This window comes from Rutilus rutilus, assembly GCF_951802725.1.
Source record: "Rutilus rutilus genome assembly, chromosome: 5".
NCBI classification, from domain to species: Eukaryota; Metazoa; Chordata; class Actinopteri; order Cypriniformes; family Leuciscidae; genus Rutilus; species Rutilus rutilus.
This window is the reverse complement of record NC_140213.1, coordinates 44,343,546-44,361,319: the sequence shown is the minus strand read 5'-3', so window position 1 is coordinate 44,361,319 and position 17,774 is coordinate 44,343,546. Positions and strand designations below refer to the sequence as shown.

Here is a 17,774-nt window from a genome sequence, read left to right as displayed (position 1 = left end):
GATGACTAAGAAACAAATTGGCATTTTCAAGCCTCACAAGCTTTTTCTCCCTAAATACAAAGACTCTAGATAGACTGCGGTGGGAGAGAAAGAATATCAGCCATTCTCTTTGTTGCTAGACGAAGTGCTGGGTCCTTGTTTTGTTATTCCCTCTAGTCAGAGTCGGGTTTTGTAGCTCATTTAGCATGACTGCAGTGGTGTAAAAAGCATTGGACCATTGGAAAAAGCAGGGAATCCCCAAGCTGTCTTTAACACCGAACATTGGCATGTCAATAACAGCACAGTATTCTACCAAAGACATAGGAGGATTAGTTTAGTACACTTCGACATTGTCGATAAACCAGGTGCTTTTACCTCAGAAATCCCGCTGACATGTTTTCACTGTGAACAAATCGATTGAGTTTCTGTTTATCCCATTTAGCATTTATGGAATAATTGAACAGCGTCAAAGCCCTCGCCATTAAATCACATGGAGCCTTTCAGTCAACGAATTCTGTCAAATCATTTTGTAAGATCATCAACTGGTCTTGGCCAACTTTGTTAAAACTGTCCAGCCGAGAGAGCGGCACGTTCACACGTGGTCAAGATTATTGTGTGGTTTGACGTACAAACATATTTTTTGTTCAAACGCAGCGCTTTGTTTTCAAATCCCTTCGTTCTCCAGCAATAGTGGCCCACTTCTCGGTAGAACAATGACCACCAGCTGCTCAATCCTCCTTTGTAAACATAATTTGTGCAACTGATGGACCTTAATGGGATTTCTCCCGACATTCATTAAGCTGCAATAGCCATTTCAAAAGCACATGTGTCCTTGCTTTCCAGAGACTGGACACTAGACACCAAGAAAAGTCTGATGAAAGAGGGCAAGTGGATTTGAACAAATCAAAAAATTAAATAAAAAGTCTCGAAATCACATCTCACTCTATGAAATCAATAGCCAGCTGTGGAGATGAAGTTGCTGCAGTTCTGCTTTAATCTCTTGAGTTTAACCTGTGCAATAATGGAAAAGAGACAGAAAAAATACTCTAATATTTAGTCATATCGTAGTTTGGTCTGTATTGTTTAAAGATTTTATGAACCTCCATCTTTACTGACATTACAAAGCAGAGACACATAGTAACTGTTGCTATGCGTTCCAGGTCAGTGAATATTTTGGAGGTGGCACCCTTTTACAAGGCTTGTTGAGATAGACAGATAGACAGATTTTAGTACAATCTCAAGGCAATCTATAACTTGTTTTATGGTTTGGTAAATTGGTCTCTAATTCGTATGAAGTCTCATTTAAAGGTTTCGAAGTGACCCCAGTGACGGTTTTCCAATAGCCTAGGTTGAAAATTACAGTGACCACAACCGGATCATTTTTGGCAAGCACATATAGAGCTTGTTTAACCTGCATTAAAGAGCAATTTACCCATGGGTTATTCATAATGCATACAATTTTCTTTTTCTCTTTACATATTCACATTTGAGTAGCTCATATGGTAATTGAGTCCCTAAAAGTGAAAGAGCGTGATTTAATTCAAGGCTTACGAGGCTGAGGTTGACCATTTTTAACCTGATAATTAAAGCCCCAGGCAAGAATATAGTGTCGTCTTATTGATGAAGCAATGTTTCCACTCTGGTTTAATATCCTGTTAAATCGTACTAAATACTATCTGGTTTCATCAGTTTATCTGTCAGATACATGCAAGGTCTGTTACAGGTCATGAGTCCTGCTCAGCAAGAACGGCTGAAAGCAGCACGGTGTCGCATCGGCATGCCTGTTGATGTTGATGCGATCCGCAATGTTCGAGCCAGATTATCACACAAAAGATGAGCAGTGATTCCTAACAGCATGCTTGACAGCACACAATAGCTTTAAAGAGGCTCTCTGTAACTACTTTAACTAGCAGGTCATCAGAGGAAACACTACAACAAGCAACCTGATGACAAACACAAAACCTCTTTCTGCAGTTCAAGTGGTGCTGCTGCACAGTCATGAATACTGAAAGAACGATACGCATTGTTATATAGTTAAACTGTACAGAGATGAGAAAATATAACAAATGTTAATTAGCAAGCATTACTGATGGCACTCCTAAGACCATGATTAATCAAAGCAATGCAAAAAAAAAATTGCATATTATTTACATTTTTTGTTCGTTTTTAAGTTAATTACATCTCACAAGGATAATGAGAAAATATTTTATTCAGAATACATTTTGATCAAATGAAATCTTTAGTGACTATAATAATATTATTATTATTAATTAACATAATTACATGCAATACAAGTCATATATTGCAAGAGGCCAACCAAATTAATGTGACAAACAACAATGGGCTTTCAATTAAACTTTGCTGCATATATAGTAGAAAGGTGATTTTTATTTCTTTTAATTCGGTGCTGCCTGACTAGAGAAAACAGAAAAAAAGGCTTTTGTCTTCCATTTTGTCAAATAGGTAGGAAAACTACAACACCCATAATGCACTGGGCATGTTGCCGTCCAAGGCCACTCCCACCAGTCTGCTATGGATACAATTACCAGTCAAATAGCGCCTTGCTTTAGTAGGAAATACTTCTTAGCAAACCTTTAGTCATAATGGTGTCGACTTGTATTGTTCCCGGGTGCAAGACTTCAAAGAGTAAACGTTTAGCGGGAGTGAGTTACTTTCAGTTTCCAGTGAAGGATCCAGTGCGTTTCAGGCAGTGGATAAAAGCTGTAAAGACCGGAGAGAAGTCCGCAACGAAAAATCTGAGAAACACCTGTTTGTAGTCAACATTTCAAACTGGATGAACAGTAGCTACGTTTACATGGACACCTTATGTTTCAATCAGAATGAAATCAATCCGATTGATGAATCCGAACACGGTGTTTACATGAACAATAAATGGCAGAAGTAATCGGGTCGATGTGTCACAGGCTTAAAGGGGTGGTTGATTATGATTTCACTTTTCTAACTTTAGTTAGTGTGTAATGTTGCTGTTTGAGCATAAACAACATCTGCAAAGTTACAATACTCAAAGTTCAAAGCAAAGGAAGATATCTGCTTTTAAAGAGAAGGACTACAACAAACGGCTGGTTGGGACTACACGACATTCCTCCCGGGTTAGTGACATCACTAACCCTAGAATTTACATAAACCCCGCCCCCGGGAACACTCAGTCCATGTTGAGAAGAGGAAAAGTTGTTGTATAAGAGTACATTTGTGAGTCAGCTCAAACTTTAGCATCCATCTTTTCACATGCAATAGAAAGTCACTCTGTGTGCATCTCACAACAGTTCCTATATGAGCGATTTATAGATTTATCATGGCAGAATATCTTAATTGAAGATAGTTAACTCCACATCAGCAACATAAATTCATCAACTAACCATTCAGAGACGTCCTGTTGCATTCTACACATGTTGTCACTTCTTCTTGAGTCTCTCCATCTTTGTCTGACTCCATTTTAACATTAAAGGCAGAACAGTTTCTGTCATTTTAGTGTGTCTGCTTGAGCTGCTAACTTGGAGCTCTTGAAACCCCGCCCTCTGCAGCAGCTCATTTGCATTTAAAGGTCCAGGCACAAAACGGTGTGTTTTTGCAAACCCTCAGTAGGTAACTTTAACTTGCTATATAAAAATATCTGTGGGGTATTTTGCGCTAAAACTTCACACACACACTCTGGGGACATCATAGATATATTTTACATCTTGTGAAAAGGGCATTTTACCACCCCTTTAAAATCGGAAATGATTTTTGACATGCGCACACTGCGCAAATACACAGAGTTTAGATATATTACATCGCATAACTATTCTGCTACATTGGTTCTTTATTTGTTTTAAACAGCAGCCTTAATGTGTATCCGTCTCTGGTCATGATTTGGAGACAATGAGCTTATACAAATATACGATATCATCACGAAGTAAAAATGCCCAAACCAGTCGTCTGTGGATGAGAATCCGAAACAAGGACTGGTGGGACGTTGTCCTGCTCCACTTCACAGTGAAAGGAGAAGTTTATAATGACGGGACACTCATTTATATGACACTTTATTCAACAGGAAGAACAGCTCGTTCCGCGCGTCGTACGTCATTACGCTATTTCAACGTCATTGCACATGCGCAGTCCTTTCAGTTTCGGTTTTCAATCCGATCAAGTGTTTACATGTTCTCTCGATCGGATTACAAAACGAGATAAACCACCCCTTTCAATCAAGGTGTTTACATGAAAGTTTTTCAGTCCGATTAATCCGTCAATCCGATTATAAGGGTCCATGTAAACGCAGCTAGTGCTTTAAGCCAAACGGAGGGGAAAACTTAAATAAACTCAGTTCCGCCCAATCAAAATGCCGCCGCGTACAGGTAAGAAAGCTGCTGACATAGTGTTTTATTTTTACCACAGGTCTGTCTAAAGAGTACAATACAATGTTCTGTTAATTACCGTCTGTCGATCCGACTGTCTGTGCGACGGTCTGAATTCCCCAAACAGAAGCCAAATCATTAAGGCCAGATGCTCTGCTGTATCAATCCTGTTTCACACTGTAAGAAGGACATTATTGAAGACTCAAATTAAATATGAATGCACTTGGTGTCCAGAGATGAAACGGTCACGGTCACTTTATAGTGAATGCACAGGATTAGAAAATCTGATTGGTCTCAGATGTTTCACAGTGCTCATATCGTGAGCGCAGCAGCTGCTGTTGAGGGACCGGGGTCTGATGCCAGACAGGAGGGACTCGATGTGTGTTACTGCTGTTCCAGAGGACGGGCACGGCCGACAGATACTTAGCTGAATTAGATTTACTAAAGGGAGACTTTATTGTTTTTAAAGGTCATTTGCTTATTATCCCCTCATGGCTCTTGCTGCTCCTTTTGCATTCTCCTCAAGTACACTGTAAAGTACACAGTGTCTTTATAGACATTTATATGTTCAGACTTTTCAGCAGTAAGAGAATGAGAGTAGACAGGATATTTCCCCACTCTGTAAAAGACAGCAAGATCACGCTGTGAATGTTAGCAGATTACGTACATTTTTATTTATTTTGTTTATAGTACATATTCGTCAGACAGAAATCTTAGGCCGTTACTTATTTCTATTTCTTCAGACTGAACTGCTATAAGAGTGTCTGTTCCGTTCCATTACAGCTAGCAAGAACATGACCTGTATGAGCTGCTCCTGACTGAGGGTACGTTTACACGAAAAGGGAAAGGAAGACGACACCGTTGTTAAAACGATCCCCGTTGACATGTAGCCTCGAAAAACGACTACAAACGCTGTATTCTGCTGCAAGGCCAGTAGTTGGGGATGTCGCTTTGTAAAGGAACACTGTGCACCTATAGACTGAACACGTAATACACAATGCGTTATGTCACCGGTCTCACAAATTCACTTTTTTTGTAGTTTACACAGACTATAATGGTATCGGTTTCAAAACTTGCACTTTGAAACCTGTTTTTTAAAAGTTTGTGTTTTCAGGCCCTCAAAACATGTTAAAGCTTTATATATATATATATATATATATATATATATATGTGTGTCTGTGTGTGTGTGACCCTGGACCACAAAACCAGTCACATGGGTAAATTTCATGAAATTGAGATTTATGCATCATATGAAAGCTGGATAAATAAGTTTTCAATTGATGTGTGGTTTGTTAGAATATGACAATATTTGGCCGAGATACAACTATTTGAAAATCTGGAATCTGAGGGTGCAAAAAAATCAAAACATTGGGAAAATCGCCTTTAAAGTTGTTCATTTATGTTCGCGATTGTGCTGCATTCACTCACAAAAATACATGTTTTATATATTTACGGTAGGAAATGTACAAAATATCTTCATGGACCATGATCTTTACTTAATATCCTAATGATTTTCGTCATAAAAGAAAAACCGATAATTTTGACCCACACAATGTATTGCTGGCTATTGCCACAAATATACCCGTGCGACTGGTTTTGTGATCCAGGGTCACATATATATTCATCCAGACATCAATAGCTGTATTAGTATCAGTGACACTGGCCTTTATTTTGTCTCTACATTCATTTGTAGATTAACTATGAAATTGTTACATTTTAAAATATATAAACTGATATAAACCTATAAAAATGTAAGTGTTTTTTAATTGCGATTAATCACAGAAAAAAAATGGAAAGAAAACATTTAATTTTCAAAATCTCTATGAAAAACCATTACATTTGCATAATGACATGTAATCTGATGGTCATTCCAAACCTCTGTGACTTTTTTTTTTTTTCCTGTGGAACACAGTGAAGATATTTTGAAAGACTTTAGATATACAAAGATGGTGCACTTAATCAACTTAATTAATCCCGCCTTCTAAATAAAAGAGCCAATCACTGAAAGTAATCGCGTCACTGCAGCTGCCTTTAAAAGATCCGGTTGTGATAGAAACAGATAGTATTTTGAGATGCGTTCTTTGTACTGCACACACACACATTGGTGGATTTAGCCTGAAAAATATGTTGTTTTTTTAACACTGTTTGAGCATAAGAAACAGCATGAATGAAATTTAATTGTAAGCTTGGTGAACAGCTTTGGAGAATTGAATGTTTACTTGCATGACTGAAATTGCTGTTTCTGATGGACTCTGAGTGAAATGACTTGCCTTAAAGGGACTTTGGTTGTATTCACAAAAACATTCATTAAAATAGCTTCTTTTTTTTTTATATATTTCACAAAAGAAAGGTTTTGAACACCATTAAGGAGAGTATATGATGTCAGAATGTTCATTTTTTGGGTCAGCAATCCCTTTAACACAAGCAACGGTAGACTATTACAATAAAAAACATCGCTTTTGTTATGTCTCTTTCCTCCAAAACTGAATAGGCCATTTGCTTTTGTCAAACACATGTGAGGCGTGTGTGAACAGCATGGTCCTGGACCTCTGCCACCCGTGTGCTTCAGAAAAGAGTCGAGAATGCTTGTCAATCATCTTATGATGGCGCTCAGTGAAGTGTACCTTCTCCTCACAAGCATATCAGGAGTCTGCATAATAGGATTATACCATTTCTGTACAGCCGCCAGACATCATTAAGAAAAAGGTGAGCCACATGCGGTATGAATGGATGGATGAAGTTGTTTGGCACATGGACCCTTCTGAGGAAATATGGCCTGGCACCCTCACTTTAGCTTCTTAGCTCTTCTGCTACTATGAGCCGAGCTCTTCCGGGGGTAACAGCTGCTGTCCCTTGGGGTGTTACGCTTCTGTAATGGGGAGTGTGTTTGTGTGTGTGTCTACGGCTGCACAACTAAAGTGGGCCAGAGATGGCAGCCAAACACAAGCTCAAAGCCCCGCGGTGCCGAATTCAAGAAGGCAGAATAACAGCCCAGCCTGAGGCCTGGCAATCTGTCTTTTCCGCTCTTCCTCTGTTCTTATTCTGTTTCTCAGCTGTTCATTATCCATCCATTGAGAAAGAGCTATGGGTGTTAGCGCTCCACTCCGGGCACCGCGAGCTGGTAAAGATCTGATCTGGCCGTAGCGGTGTGTTACTCTCTGTGGCGATGAATGAATAATGCGGCCATGGTAGCGTCACTCAGGGAACAATTGTGCTGGTTAATATTCATGGCATGGAGATTCAGATGGCGTTGTGAATCGCTTTACAGTCTTTTGAGAGCTTAGACTAACCTAGCCTGTGTGACACATGTGAAAACAGTGTGGGTTCCCATGTGAAAGCAGGCAAAATGGGACATAACACTTGCAGTTTGAATCAGAGTGCTTGTCTGCTATACATGAACAAATTGTTCACATGTGAGCGAGAGAGTGTGTGAGGGAAAGCAAGAGTGCCTACAGCAAGCCGCCCCGGCCTAGTGTGTTTTCAAATGCCAACGTCAGAACTGTTTTTAGCAGAAACGCAGTGAATTTTACCCACAGGGACTTCAAAATATTTTTGAGATCTGCCTAATCCAGAATTCCCTGCAACCCCACTGATTTATCTGAGGAGTTGCATGATATTGTTGGCTTGTATTCTTTGCTTCTGTCCCCTCGGTCCTTTCGAGCGCTCTGTGATCACACGAGTTACGGCAGGTCATTCAGGGCTTTTATAGCTTACTGTGCTGAATATATAGTATACATATTCTGTTTGTGAGTCTTTATTGTTGAAGGTGAAATAAAGCCACCAGTGTTATGTGCTGACACCACAAAGCAGAGCGCTGGCTAAAAATGTTTGAGTGGGTTGAGAGCCCTCTTGAGAGAGAGAAAGAACAGCAAAGTTCACCAGGTAGCATAGCTTATTATATATAGGCCTGGTTTCACAGACAGGGCTTAGATTAAGCCAGGATTAGGCCTTAAATTCAATTGGGACATTTAAGTACAGTGGCTTTTATAAACGTGCCTTGGAAAAAAACATTATTCTTGAGACAAAACAATGGCAGTGACATGTTTTAAAGACCCCCTGTGGTGAAAATCACGTTTTTAATGTTTATGTGCCTATGTGGTGTTTTTCATATGCTTTAAGACAAACCATGTGCAAATTCATCAGTCGACACCATTGCTGAGTATTTTCTCCTTAAAACTGCAGTGAGCCAAAAGCTCTATTCGCACGGGATTAATATTATCTGGGGACCTCGTGTGATTTAGAAATTACCCCCACCCCACACACATCTGAATTTCGTGTGGTGCATTCGCATGGGATAAACAAAGCCTATGATTTACCTCGAATTTACTGACTTATCAACCGGATATGATGTCAAGGCTTTGCGTATTTTGGATAGGCTATTGCTTGGAAATGTCTTGCTGTATGATATATCATAAACAGAAGATTGTTCTTTACCGCACGCTGCTATACATGTCATCCATCTCCATCTAATCATTCTTTTTGTTTTCGCTCTTCTGATAGTTTTCAGCTTTCTCTTTCTGCACATTGTATAGTTGTATGGTGTATAGCGATATGACCCAGCACCCAAAATGCCTCCATTCTTCGTGAAAGTGCACAGGAAACAAAAACCTTGAAAAAATTATATATATACGACCCTGCCAAATCCTGGCCAAATCACAGAGATGCCGATTCGCATGGGACTAATATGATCAAAGGACCTCGATGTGCGGCGAAATATGGCGAAACATTTTTACTTCACAAATTACAGACATGGCTGATTCGCACGGGATTAAGATCACAGAAAACCTACAAATGACTAGAGGTCACCAAGTAATACTAATCCTGTGCGAGACAGTCTCAAACACGCGGTTTGAAATCACCCCTGTTCTCTACGTCACAAACATGTTATAACCAATCCAGTCAACTGGGGGACTTTAAGATATGGCAATTCAAGCTGCTTTCAGTTAAAACAGCTCAAACATGCATTTTAAGCCCTATTCGCACGGGATTAGTATTACCTAGGGACCTCCGGTAATTTGTAATAATCGCAGAGGTCGTCTGTGATTTTTATCCCGTGCGAATCTGCCATGTCTGTAAAAATTCCCCCGAAAATGACCTACCGTATTTCGGCCAACACAGGGGTCCTCTGATAATACCAGTCCTGTGCGAATCCCCATGTCTGTGATTTGGGCTGTTTTTCTGTGAACCTATCGTTTCCCAAAGAACGTAATAACCATTATGGGCCGTTTAACAGTCCATTTTACGTCTGTACTAAAACTATATTAACAATAAAATCTCTCGATATGCTCTACTCCAATCCGATTATAGTTTTTCTCCAATAAAAACTATGAAGTGCTGCAAAAGAGAAAACAAACTACAGTAAAGACGTGATCCGGAAAGCTCAACTCGGACCGTTGTCATGGAAACGTCAAATTAAGCATTTTGGCGCAACGTGGTAAGCTCTTTTGGAAAGTTTGGACGCTTTTTGTGGTAGTGTAACTTAGTAGTCTGTATCGTGGAGCATTTCTTTGTCTCACACGGCCTCTAAAGACGTCCATCCTGTAAGTATCTCAAGAAATCAAAGTGTGAAAGAGTAAAAAATGATATAAAATGAAATAAACCAAATAAAAATGAATAGAAAAACAAGCGTATCGCGACGTTTCGGTATTTGTAATACCTTCTTCAGGCAGGCTTGTTGTAAATATGGACAAAGAATAAAAGAAAAAGAAGATATATTATATATTTATACAATAATATGATATTCTATAATATATATAATATATTTCTCTAATAAATTGGTTTTAAGTAAGTTCTTTTTTTGAATTGCAATACTGCAGCGCGATCTTCGTTTCAGCACGTTCAGCTAGTGAAGTGTGAATGGGTGGGCGCACGCTGTAAAGTCCGTAAACTCGAGGGAATTACGAACATTTATTTGCCCGTGTGAATGAGCCACCAAAAACACAGACGTCAAGGGGTAATTTCTTTATTTCAGAGGTCCAGGGGTAATACTAATCCCGTGCGAATAGGGCTTTAGTCTGAGACTAGGCTTCAGCTCTCATTCATTTAATGCTGGTTAGCATCAATGCAATAGAGATTGTGGATATAATAAAGAGATCCTACACGTCTCAATCAAAAAGCCTGTTCAAAAGCGGCTGCCAGTGGTGTTTCAAGATGGAAAAAGTCATCAAACAATCACTGCAAACTCAGTCTCCAATCTGGTGTGCCGCCTGCTTTAACGATCCAATCAATTTCCAATTCAATAAAATCAAGTCGTGCCCCATTTCTCCCATTGAAAATCCTGTTTCACTAGGGAATACATCATATTAAGGAAGTGAAAAGGGTTGCGAATGTCGTTTCATGTTGTTCATAACAGTAAAAGACAGGACATCATCACCATCCAAGATTTTGCTCTAGAGTTTGTAGTTCTCCATAAACCAATAAGATTAATTTTGCCGTTCTTTAACTTGTTTGTTCTCGTCTCACAGTTGTTAATTGTTCTCCTAGTCCTCTCTGAAGTCGCAACAGGCTCATTTGAGCTAAACTTTCCAGTAAGAGTTGCCCAATTTGCTGAAATGCCAGTTCCTCGACTCCATCCCAGACGCAGCCTCATAGAGACGTACTTTCTGATAACATCGCTTACACATCTCTGCTAATGGCTTCATAGTCCTGCCCTGGAGCGGCACCGTTCCTGCTCTTATGTAATGATTTACATATTTAGCTATGGTTGTTATTGCTTCAGCAGCTGGCAGAGTTGGGCTCAACACAATAAAAGAGAGCATTGATGGCACAGAGATTTGTAAAAGCTTTCTCAGTTTAATTAGCATCACACTTTTGCTAAGCACCGGCCATGCATTGTTCCCGGGGTTTTTTTTTCCCAGCATGCGGGGTTGTTTTGACACTGGGTCAGGTGGGGGGAGGGGCCCTAAACTAAGCTGTTAATGACTGAACACTAATACCCAGGTGTAGATTAGCAATAGCAGTGCTGCGTAGCCTTAGTAGTGTTGGCACTTCTGTTATGATACTTGCGCGGTTATCATTGGAGTGCAGATATGAAATGCATATGAAACTGACACTTATTTGATCTAAATGCAACCGAATATAACTATCTGCAGATGACCTGGACTTAATATCCTAAGAGTGGTGAGTTTCAAAATATGTTAAAATGACTGCATTTTAAGTCTATGCTGCATTACTGTCAAGATATCCAACAGAAGCAAAACAGATACTGTGCGTAGACTCATGATGAATATATATATATACACAAACACGACTGTTTCCCAAGGTTCCCGGCCAGTGACTGAATCCTTCTAGCCGACACCACAGTGCTCTTTGAGCTCTGTACGGATTATGAGTGATTCTCTTCTTCAGGCTTGCCTCAGGTCGCTGTCACAAGCTCATCTCTGTGTATATCTTAACATATGCATGGCTTATTCTCCAGGGCTCATCCACACAGCCGTCTCTCAGTCGTGATGGAGAAGCGGCGGTCTCAGCCTCAGTCGTTGCTCGTCAACGCAGAACATTTGAGCATCTTTGTTTTCGTGCTTTATCACAGATTTACACAAAGAAGGTTTGTCTTACCTTACGCAGACGCTGCTATTTCCACCACATGCTGCTGCATGCTTCATTCATGAAAAAAATCCCTCCATCTCTCACTCTCCGTCTTTGTGTGTCTCTCGTGATTTCTTTTTCTCCTCTTCTCTTCTTTGTTTTTGGTCAGAGCATCCCTGTATAGTCTGTGCTGTGGCTTCTGGATTAAAGTGGAAACGGGCTGTAATTGAGAGCCTTGAGGATGAATCTGCCGGTAGATCTCTCCTGTTTTCCTCTCTTCCCTGTCAGACGTGCTCTCACTCAAGCCCACGATCTGAGAGAGAGAGAGAGGGATGTGGGCAAGACCCCGCAGTAATGGTGTGGTAATTTGCTTGGTGGTTGTTCTCCGTCTCTCCCCCTGATTTCTCCGTCTTCATTCAGCGTGGCGGTCTTGGCTCAGTCGGTCTGTCAGAACGCATGGAGACACATCTGTGAATGTGTTTATGTGGCTCTAACGTAGGCTCTCCGGCGAGCAGAGACCCCCTCCTTGCTCAAGATGTGCTCACTAATGGCATGTACCATTATGGCTCAGAGCAGGGTGGGCTGTGAGGGAAGGAGGGGGAGAGAGAGAGAGGGGAACAAGAGGTTTGTAGACGGATTGATTGGATGTTAGTGGTGCTGTGCAACATATATTGTCGAATATTTCCTCTTGTCATTGTACATAAGACAAATCTTACTTTATACATAAAGACTGTCACTGCTGTTCTTTGAATTAACACCAATAGTGAAGTACACACAAATTTTAAATATGTGAGATAATAATAGCGATAATTGCGCCACTATTTAAAGGGATAGTTTGCCCAGTAATGAAAAATCTGTCATAATTTACTCACCCTCATATTACAAACCTGTATGACTTTGGAATAGGGCTGCACGATATATCTTTTTAGCATCGATATCGCAATATATGCATCCACGTTAGTCACATTGCAGGATGTGCGATGTTAAGTATAGGGATAGTATCTGTACAGACCAGGGACCTCATTTAGAACCGTTGCATACGCACAAAACAGGCCCTGAAAGAGGCGTACGCCACTTCCGACGCATAAGTTGTGATTTATAAAACCAAACTTGACGGGAAAATTTGCGCACCTGCACACAAACTCTGACCCATGCGTACGAACGTTTTGGAGATGGAGCAGTTTGGCGACACCGATGGTGAGCTGGAGTATGTCTTTTTGGTCACTTTTAGACAGAAAATCTACAGAAAATTAAACATATACAGAAAGATGATACAAATATAATTTCACTCACCAAGCCTGCCACTTGAAGCAAATATCCATCCCTTCTTAAATGTCCGCACCAGCGAGCGCGTTGGGCCGTTTAGTGAAACTGACGCAAATAACAGTTTAAATAAATAAAAGAATGATTTAAACTATGTTTTACTTCTGATATAAACATTTAGTTTAAATATGCCATTCAAATGAATGGAGTTTAACACTTAAACATGAAATCATTACTGAGAAGTTACAAAAAAAATTATATTCAATCAATACAAATATTTGTTGTGGATGCGATGTTTTAATGTTTTAACCACAGAAATAATTGCTTATTATTAATCTGTTTCCATTAAAAATATAAATCAATTAAAAATACAATTCGGCCAGTGGAAAAGATTGAGAAAAACTTTCTCTGAAATGTATTTTACACTATTTTGATATTGTATTCAAAAACAAGGCAAGGATAACTACATGATTTTTATTAATGTAATGTGTCTTGTACCGTTAAACGTTATCACGTGGATGAATAATCATATGCAAATGATATGCAGATGAGGATCTGCATAGTAAAACTAGGCGTTGTAAACTCCATATATGGTTATTTGGGGGTGGAGACGCATGTGTGCACAATCTTCCGCTGACTGGGATTTATAAAGTGAATTCTGCGCAGGTTCTGGCGTACGAACGGTTTTATAAGTCTGAATATTTTTGGCTTTCGGGCGCACGTACACTTTTAGTAAGGTTCCTACACACAATTGCAAAGTTTCACTTGCACGTGTTTTAGGTCTTGTCAGTTTAAACATTCAAGCGATTGTAAACTATTCTCTTCCGCATATATTTGTGCTTGAACGGACACATACACAGAAAATTATGCTCGTCTTTGTGCGTATCCTCGTAAACATAGTCGCTTAGGGCTTACGTGAATGTAAATAATTGAGAAAGAAAATGGATGCGTATCATTGTATATTGCATCCGTGGATTCGGTCTTAAAGTGGCAGGAGCTTATTCCTGTCGCTGTCTGTGTCAATGCTACCTAAATGCTTTATCAAAGTAATTTTTACAGTGAAGACTATGCAGTGTTATTTTATATTTGATTATTCAATATATGTACCTGAATACTGACAGTAAATCATAAAGCACTGTATATTTCATTTGTATCTTTGTTTTATTGTATTTATCTATACCTGTAATTTGCTTATTACTTTCTATGCAGATTCACTCCCCTACAAAATCACACCAATCATTCAAGAATGATTAATTATTTCCAAATAGAGCTATTTAAGTCATCTGGTGAAATTTTCATATCGCAATATATATCGCAACGCTATATCAGTTTTTTCCAATATTGCGCACTACTTTTTAATCTAAAAGATTTATTTTTTCTAAACAGTGAAAGTCAGTAGGGTCCAATGTTGTTTTGAATAATTTTGATTTGCATTTTATGGACAAAAATGTTAAAACTATCTTCAAAATGTCTTCTTTTGTGTTTCGCGTTAGTCAGTTTTGGAAACAGCATGAGGATATGTAAATGATGACAGAATTTTATTTTTTTGGGAGGGTGAACTGCCCCTTTAAACAGGAAAAAAAGGAGTGTAGACATCTCTATTATTATCTCACATATTTTTCTTTCTTCCAGGCAACATTTCTGCATATTACCATTAATGGTAATATGCATATGGATTAAAAAAAAGATAAAGATATGTATGATATCACAAAAGGCATTTGTGTAGCTCAAACAGCAGAGCGTGACACTAACAATGCCAAGGTCATGGGTTCAATTCCCAGGGAAAGCATGAACTAATAAAGGGTAAACCTTGAATACATGCAATGTAAATTGCTTTGGAACAAGTTTCTGCCAAATGCATATGTGTAAATGTCAAAGTGTGCGGCTTGTAAAGTGATTAGACATGCAATGTTTGCCCAGCTAAAAACACATAAATCTGCCTTAAAAAGGGGGCTTGGCTCTTTTGACTCCAGCCATTTACTAACACCATATCAACTAGGAACATCTTAGCATCTCAGCACCAGAATATCATACAGACATGAGGCTAGACTATATTTGATTTGAGACAAAATAGCAACGCCTCACATCTATGTACCTAGTTTCTATATTTCTTCACAGTCCTTATTGTATGTGACTCTATTAAATTTCATTTTATTACAGTCTCTCTTCCAATCCTCCCCTGAGAACCAGTTCGTCATAGGACTTTTCCATCTGGGTTCATTTCCAAAAGGCCTCGTAGCTTTTTGGAATCGTGCGGGAATATTAAACATTCGGACATGCATCAGCTCATGTACATTGAACAGATGGATCTCTGTGCAATCTGGAGCGCATAATCAAATATGCATCCCAGTGTCACCTCTAACTCTGGCCTGGCAAAGTCCCTTTGTGTTGTGTTGAAACAACTGATTTATATACTGATGAATAATGTATAGGCAAAGTCATTCAAGATCAGAGTAATTAATCATTTAGAGGAGAGATCAACCATCTTGTTTTACAGATGGTATGAGAACAACATGTAAATTTATGTCAGAAATGCATTTGATTTTATGTCAATATTTGTGCCTGTTAATCATAATAAGTGAATGATTTAACAAACTTGACCTATGATCAGACATTAAAGTTAATTATATTCGTTCTGACACATTTTAAATGCACAAAGGATCTGTTGGCTGTGCTGTGCGATGCAGGATCGATGCCGTCTGGATAAATACAGAGTGTTTAAACCCCTCTTAAAGTGATGGGTCGGCCCAATGGTGAGAGAACATTCAGAGCTCTTGGAGTAATACGATGGCGAGACATTTTAAATAAACATTAGTTCGTGGTGTACCACCCGCTGACAGCATGAGAGCATAAGACAAGTTGGTGTTTGTGCAGCCTCACCCAGAAGACGGGAAATTATTCAAGTGTGACACAGAGGATGATTGTCAACAGGCACTGAGGTCAGTCAGCTGTAGACAGGGAACCAGTAAGCACTTACAAGAATACAAACTAAATATACAAATAAGATGAATTTGTGAATTGAATTGGCCATGCTCCACAGGATGATGAATAGGAATTGGAATGAGAGACAAAAGAGATTAAGTTTGGTTCAACAAATTGAACGGTAATTACAGGTAAACAATTATGTGTAAAATATTTTTTTTTATTTGATAATTACAATTTTAAAAATGAAGGTGAATTTAAGTTAAATGTAAATAATTTATTTGATTGAACTAAAAATACAGCAATTTATATATATATTTCATTACATTACAAAATTTTATTTTAATTAAAGTTTAACTAATGGACTTCTAAATCATGCATAACCTGTTATGCACAGTCGGATTTGATGATTTTCAGTTTTTAAATATATTATTCTGGATATAAAACATTTATTTGTGTAATAAATGCTACATTAAGCATGACCATTTCTTGTTTGTACTGTGGCTTAAAAATGATAAAATGATCAAAACCGTACACTATTATGAACCTTCTCATACGCTGGTTTACAAAGCTGAACAGCCAGTGATTTCTTTTCCTGACGACCCAACGCCAATTCAACATGATCAATCAGCCGGACTAAAGTCGACAGAGGTCCGACTGAAACCGGAGCCAAAACTAGCCCGCCCGACGCTCACCGACTGCCCGACATTACCCCACAACAGAGTGTCGTCTTGGTGGCACGTCCTGATTTCACTGAGTTAGACGCGTTCCTGGGTCAATATATTTTGTTGATCCTGGAACAACATTCCTGTCTGAAAATGTATAGTTAGGTTAATTGGGAATATTGTTCCAGGATCAACAAAGCTGTTGATTCAGGAACATGTTGCACTTGGTAAAATCAGGTTCTTGGTGTTTCACAGCCCTAAAGCCGACGTGCGAAACACACAGCAAAAAATAGCCCGACCGATGCTCAACGACTGGCCGACGTTGGCTTGGCTTGGCTTGGCTTAGTGGAAAAGATGAGAAGCTACTGAAGCATGCGCTTGGATCCAGCAGTTGCATGTTACATTCAGCTGAAGGGCGTTATGCAGTATTTCCAGGGTGACACTGGCGTAGCTTTCAGACCTTCCCACTGTGAGTCAGAATCTGTGAGAAATCATTTGTGAAAAATAAAAGTGAAGCTTTGACAAAGTAAAAAAAAAAAGAAGGTTTGTTATTATTATTATTAACTGGTATAAAGATGTGGGGATAGGTGGTATAGGAACATAACTAGTGAATAATCCTTTAGTTAAGACTAAATATAATAGTCGTACTCTATTGTAATACATAATGAAAAATGAGGTCACGACTCAATTTTCTAAATAAATATGAAAATCTGTTGTAAGTAGACTGTGACATATGTGGTTCTACTTTATTTTATGATTTTATTATAATGGAAAGCATTTAGATGAGAGATGCAACATGGGAAACGGAGTATGACGGCAGTAGCCCGAGGAAATGCGCCCTGCTCAACATTGGTGCCTTGGGTCAACTATGACCGAGTCTGCCACGGACTAGAGGGAAGGATAATACTCAATGTAATGTTTTTTTTAGCAATGTGAAAAGTCAGAATTCTGAGCGAGAAAACAAAGAAAAATAGCCGAGTAAACACAGATTGCAGAAAAACACATTTAGATGAATACAATTTTCACCTTATACTTACAGATACAGTCAATTTAAAGTCACCACGAA

The 17,774-nt window shown here is 39.0% G+C and overlaps 1 protein-coding gene across 3 annotated transcripts in view; it reads right to left on the bottom strand.

The window, feature by feature from the left end:
- Positions 1–12,410, bottom strand: part of b3gat1a (beta-1,3-glucuronyltransferase 1 (glucuronosyltransferase P) a) — a 99,806-nt gene extending 87,396 nt beyond the window's left edge. For 2 of the 3 annotated variants that reach the window (XM_084409906.1, XM_084409907.1), the window contains exon 1: positions 11,889–12,404. The gene's annotated coding sequence lies outside the window, so the exon portion shown is untranslated. Of the gene's footprint in view, positions 1–11,888 lie in introns of all 3 variants that reach the window. The other variant, XM_084409908.1, reaches the window with a different exon arrangement.
- Between the last annotated feature and the right edge of the window lie 5,364 nt (positions 12,411–17,774).